Raw genomic sequence first — 6976 nt, 5'->3', positions numbered from 1 at the left:
TGCAGGCTAACTGAAGAGGAAATCAAATTTCTTTTGAATCATCAAAAGAATATAAGGAAGAGGGACATAAAACATGCAGAAAAAATCGTATTAAGTAAGATAACAGACCCAAATCCTGATATATCAATAACGGAAAAAATATAAATGGATTAAATGCTCTAATTAAAAGACAAACAGGAAGCAAATCTTGAAAATATAACCATAAGTGATTTACAAGAGTTATATGTAAAATGTAAGGATAACACACACACAGACCCATATTTATAGCCACACAGATCACAATAGCCAAACAGCAGAACCAATCCAGTGCCCTTCAATGGGTGGATGGATAAAGAAAATGTGGTAAATGTACACAACGGAGTTTATCCAACCATTTAAGAAGCGAAATTATGTCATTTGCAGAAAATGGAAGGAACTTGAGAACATTACGTTAAATGAAATAAGCCAAACCCAGAGAGTCAAAGATCGTAAGTTGTCTCTCATATGTAGAAGCTAGAGAGGAAAAGAAAGAGAACCGCAAGGAGGTGGGGGGCAAAGTGAAAAGAGGGTGAGGGGGCAGGAAGATCTCATGAAAATTGAAGGGAGATCGATGGAGTAAGGAAAGGGACCAGGGGAAGGAGGAGGAGGGCAGGAAAAGGGGAACCCTGGGGAGTGATATTGGTCAAATTATATTGTTACGTTGCTCATAAGTATAAATATGTACTGATGAATTTCACCATTATGTACAACCATAATGCACCAATAAAGAGTATGGAAAAAATAAAATAAATAAATAAAATATAATGATACAGAAAAGTTGGCAGTAAAAGGATAGAAAAAGATAAAACCAGGGGCTAGGGTTATAGCTCAGTTAGTAGAGTGTTTGCCTCGCATGCATAGGGCCCTGGGTTCAATCCCTAGCACCGGCCAAAAAAAAAAAAAGATTAGGGCTGGGATTAGGGCTAGGGATGTGCCTCAAGCGGTAGCGCCCTTGCCTGGCATGCGTGCAGCCCGGGTTCAATCCTCAGCACCTCATACAAACAAAGATGTTGTGTCCACCAAAAACTAAAAAATAAATATATAAAAAAAACCTCTCTCTCTCTCTCAAAAAAAAAAAAAAAAGATAAAGATAAAACCCTACAAATACTAAAAGAAAGCTGTGTAACTATAATGATATTAGTAGATCACAAAAGGATTTAAGGCGAAAACATTACCACAAATACATAGGAAAAATTCAGAAATATATGAAACAAAGTTTAAAGGAAATATAGAGGGAATTAAATAAGTAGGCAGTCATGGTGGATTTTAACATACTTTTCAGTATCTGAATAAGCAGACAAAAAAATAACCAGAAAGTATACAGATCTGAACATAATGACAAACTTGTCTTGCTTTCAATCCCTAAAGAAAATGTTTAAGGCAAATTTCAACAGATACCAAATGAAATCATAAGTACTGTTTTCTGATATCATAAGACATCTAAGGAATTCTTTTTTATATATGTTTGTTTTTTAGTTTTTTCGGTGGACACAACATCTTTGTTGTATGTGGTGCTGAGGATCGAACCTGGGCCGCTCGCATGCCAGGCAATGTGCCACCGCTTGAGCCACATCCCCAGCCCTAAGGAATTCTTAATAACCCAGGTCATAGAAGAAATTACAGTGAAAATAGAAAATGTTTTTATTAATGAAAAGACCAAACACATCAGGGTATTTGAGTATTCCTAAAATTATGTTTGAGAGAAATTTTTGCTTTAAATGCATATATTAGGGGGGACCACAAATCAACAAACTAAGCACCCACCTTACGAAGTTAGGAGAAAATTAAACAAAATGGAAGTTGAAGGAAATAAAAAATAAATAGAAAAGCAGAAATGAAATTTAGAACCAGCATAAAATAAAGAGAATCAATAAAGGCAACAATTTTTTGGAAAGACTAATAAAATGGGTAAATTCAAAAGATATAAAAGGACATGCATAAATAACTACCAGCAGGAATGAACAAGTGGATGTCATTGTAGATCTTACAGATATTATAGAGAGGATAGTAATAGGTGAATAATTAAATTTCTTAAAATATGATGATTTTTCTAGTTGATTTCTAGCTTTACTATGTGCAAAAAAAGAATCTATATGAAGTCAAAACTTAGGATTCCATAGATTACCATTTTTGAAATATTTTAAAAAATATTTTTAGTTGTAGATGGACATAATATCTTTTTTTTTTTTTAAATATGATGCTGAGAATCAAACCCAGTGCCTCACACGTGCTAGGCAAGTGCTCTATCACTGAGCCACAACCCAAGCCCAGTTTTTGAAATATTTTAAATGTGTGTGAAAAGAGTGTTTACTCTTTAGTTATTGGATACAGATTTTAAAATAAGACAATTAAACCAGGCATGGTGACCCTGCCTGTAATCCCAGTTATGTCCTGAGTTCCTATCTTCACTTAATATTTTGTTTCAGTGCTTTCTACTTTCTTGCCACCTTATTAATTCATTAAATGATTTATGTAAAAAAATACTTTTCATCTGGAGTTTCTAGTGGTTTCCAGTGGGAACGTTTGCCAGTGTATGATATCTATTGAACTGCCAATAACGGAAGTCCCCCAGAGCCATGTTTCTGAAACACCAAACAGATCATTTCACTTTACTCCTTAAACACCTTCAGTGGCTCCCCCATTCATTGCTTTCAGAATCACATGAAACTCCTTAGCTTGATCTGGTTCTGCCCACCCCTCCAGCTTCATTGAAAGGGCCATCGTGAAATACACTCCACCCACCCAGAATTCTCTACCTCCTGTCTTTGGTAATCTCCACTCCACCCCAACTTCAAGGCTTGGAGTAGGCACTACTCTTCAAGGAATCCACCCACAACTTGGTCTGGGTTCATGATCTTATGGTCTGTTCACAAGCATTACAAAGCTCCTGCACTGTAAATCATCTTTTTTACTTGTTCGGTCCCTATAAAAACTGCAGAATATAATTTTCTAGAATCAGATATGACTCATAATAAATATACAACAAGTGTTTTTAAATGAATGAAAAAAATGAATGAATGGAAATACCATTATTGCTATGGATCACAGGTTGTTAAGCATTCACATAAACTACTAATTCATAAAGGATAGGGGATTTGAACATGAAAATTCATAACAGCAGCCCTCCCTTATCCATAACTTTACTTTCCAAGGTTTCATTTACTTTCAGTCAACTGTGGTCCAAAAATATTGCATGGAAAATTCCAGAAATAAACAATTCATAAGTTTTAAATTGCACAACATTCTGAGCAGTGTCTTGCTCTGTCTTGTCTTCCGTTGCCTTGCTTCATCTTGCCTGAGATATGAATCATCCCTTTATCCAGTGTATCCGTGCTGTATATGCTACCCACTTATTAGTCACTCACTAGCCATCTTTGTTATCAGTTCAACTGTGGTGGTATCATAGTGCTTGTGTTCAAATAACCTTTATTTTACTTAACAATAACCCCAAACAGCATGAGTAGAGATTTGGAAACTTTATTATATTATTATAATTATTTTATTATTAATTTCTTATTGTGCCTAATTTATAAATTAAACTTCATTATAAGTATGTACATAAAGTTTTTTTAAAAAGTATGGTGTATATAAGAGTTCAGTACTCTCCATGGTTTCAGGCATCCACTGGGGGTCTTGGAATGCATCCTTTTCAGATAAGGGGTGGGGGGGGGAAACTGTGTTTGAATTTAGAAAAGATTTAGATAACCTTAATCTGATACAAATTTCCAAAACTTTTTTGATTTTTTAAAAATATTTTTCATAAGCCATATATTCTGAATCTTTTCTATAGAAAACCCTCAGGCAATTCCATTGAAGAAGCATTGTCTTCATCGTCTTGCATCTTCCTTACAAAATTCTGAGCGGCACAGGTTGTGCATTTCTGAATTGCATTTTTAAAATACCCGGTGAGATTGGGTATGCCCAAGTAGAGCAAAAAACAAGAATTGATATTAAGGAATGGGCTGGGATTAGGGCATGCAGTAGGAGTATTGATCCTTCTTTATGGTTATTAATTTGCGCTGACATTCATCTGAAAATGCTCTAGTTCACAGCATTAATCTCTACTTACATGAGCTTTCAGAACTCTGTTCTTCCTTCCCCTTTACAGCAGATTATCAGCTGTATTTGTCATCCTCTACCATAACCAAAGACGTGAGATTTGGAATATGAATTCAAAAACACAAAAACGCCAACTGGGACCAAAAAGATCATATGCAAAAACATTAATTTTCACTTTTATTGTTCCAGCTGTTATAGTGTTAATTGATACAACCTATTTATTCATAAATAAATGTATTCATAGTAAAAATATGGATAATCAAACCTGATGTAACTGTCTGCCTAAAGATTTAAATTCTTTTGACCTTAGAAAATTCTTAAATGCAATTATTATTCAGTGGCTAGGAATGAATCTTTCTTAATTTACAATACTTTCTGTGATTTGGTGAAGATAAGATTTCTTACCTTGGTAACTTGGGTAAATTACTATGTTTTGTGGTACCCAGCTGAAGAGTTCATTAATTAATGATGCATGGTGTTGTTCAGGTATGCTAATACACCCATGTCTAGTGGTCACTATGATACTCCTCCAAAAAAAGTTCTACTCATTTAATGGTATTTAAAATTTTATGTATTAAAATGTATGGTTTTTATATTGCTATTCATTAAAAAAACCTCCCTCACATTAACAAACGAGCGTGATAAAACGTGATCAAAGTTAAACAATGCTAAATCAGATCTACCCATTCCATATGCCAGTCTCCTTGAGACAGCTAGTGGTTGGACCCTTTCCAATTGCCAAGGCTATCCTTAAATGGGGGGATGCTTTAACATAGGGCTACCCCAGTCAAAGCCTCATGTTAAGTTGGGCACAGTGTTGCACGCCTGTCATTCCAGTGGCTCTAGAGGCTGAGGCAGGAGTTGGCAAAAGCCAACTTCCGCAACTTAGTAAGGCCCTAAGCAACTTGGTGGGACCCTGTGTCTAAATAAGATATAAAAAAAGGGCTGGGGATGTGGCTTAGTGGTTAAGCGCCCCTGGGTTTAATCCCTGAACAACAACAACAATAAAAACCTCATGTTACCCTAGGCATAACCTATGAAGGCAAGGGTGAGACAATTGTCCCCAGAAGCTATCCTAAAATGAAGAGAGAGGCTAAGCAAGGCACACATGCTGGGCTGTCACCCTGGATCCTACAACGATAAAACTCTACTACTTCTTTGTTCCCAGTGGAACACCAATTTAAGTCTTGTTTTCTCTCTTGCATATCTAGAAACTAATGATACTCTCCACATGTGGCAAACTTCACTTTTATTAGTGATTTTGGCATAACCGGCCAACTTGTAGCCTTGAACATAATGTTTAATCTCTGAGCCATAGTTCTCTCTACTAGAAACTCAAAACCAGCCCATTGGCTTCACAAAGTTGTCATAGGAAGCTTTGTGACAAGCCTATACACATTGCAATTTCCCCCCAGCATAGCAGATCTTGAGGATAGGGACTCCCATAGTCCTTGGCACATGGAGAAAACTTATAAATATATAAATAACCATTAGTTAATCATTTCTGCATAAGAAGTTACTCCAAAAATGCTTAAATCAACACAGATGTCTTATCTCAACCTGGTTCTGAGGATTAGCAATCTGGGAGCCCTTTAGCTGGATATTTCTAGCTCGGTTTTTTTCTGATATAATCAAACTATTGCCTGGGGCTTCAGGAGCCGAAGGCTTGACTGGGGGCAGAGAGGCCTTTTCCAAGCTCTCTCGCAAGCTGTTGTTCGGCCTGTTTTTCACTGACTGTTGGCTGGAGGCTTCCCTTCCTCTCTGAATAGTCCTCTCCTCAGGATGGCTGCCGACATAGCAACCAGCTTCCCTTGGAATAAGCTTTTGAACATAACACACCATTGCTTCTTCCACATGTCATACAAAAGGATCCTGGTACATTGTGGGAGGATATCTCACAAGGATCTGAAGACTAGGAGGTGAGGATTATTGGGGCCCATCATGGATTCGGAGACAGCATTAAGTAGATAAATAAAATACATCTTTTAGGAAATTTGTGTGTTCCATTTATTTGGTTCCCAAGAGGAAATTTTCTTTCCAAATTACTCCAGGCCCTTAACCTATTTGTCTCAGCTAAGTAGGGTACTTAGAGAGCTGGTCACTGTCATTGGTCTATATTTCTTAACTGGTTAGAGGTAATCTGTCAACATTTATGAGTAATGAATACCCTCTTCCTCTGGAGTAGTTCAGAGCAGGAATCCTGGTTAAGTGAGTCTACTGCAGAAACTCAAACTTGTTTTCAGACAACAGCTTCAAGGTCTAAACTGGCTGAAGGGAGTCAAAGAAGCCACCTGGCCTTGATATCTGGCCAGAACTTTTTGGGGGGTGGAGGATTGGGATGATGGGTTACCAGGGATTGAACTCAGAGACACTCAAACACTGAGCCACATCCCCAGCCCTTTTTTGTATTTTTACTTAGAGACAGGGTTTTACTGAGTTGCTTAGTGCCTTACTGTTGCTGAGGCTGCCTTTGAACTCCCAATCCTCCTGCTTCAGCCTCCCGAGCTGCTGGGATTACAGGTATGTGCCACTGTGCCTGGCCTAGAATTTTTAATATATCATCATTGCAATGGTTGATGATGATACTCTACTTCCATCTACCTGATTCCCACTTCTCTCCTGGTTGGATCCAGAATCAGACAGGGAACAAAGGCATCCTATATCAGCAACTCAGACTCCTAGAGAAGTAACACCAAAACAGAGTAAGAAAACTTCATCTAATGGCACTGGGACGTTTTATATAATTACATTTTAATAGACTCACACATCAGTTTAGGAATTTTATTCATTGATTGTCCTCACTGAGATGGGGGAATTTTAATATATAATAATTGGGTTACTTTTTCCCCCTGAAAGTTTAAGTCCTTAAAAAAATATTTATCTTCATAGGGTACTTATC

The sequence above is a fragment of the Ictidomys tridecemlineatus genome, chromosome 15, assembly GCF_052094955.1.
Source record: "Ictidomys tridecemlineatus isolate mIctTri1 chromosome 15, mIctTri1.hap1, whole genome shotgun sequence".
NCBI lineage: Eukaryota > Metazoa > Chordata > Mammalia > Rodentia > Sciuridae > Ictidomys > Ictidomys tridecemlineatus.
The sequence above is the reverse complement of the archived record's forward strand: the minus strand, read 5'-3'. Positions refer to the sequence as shown.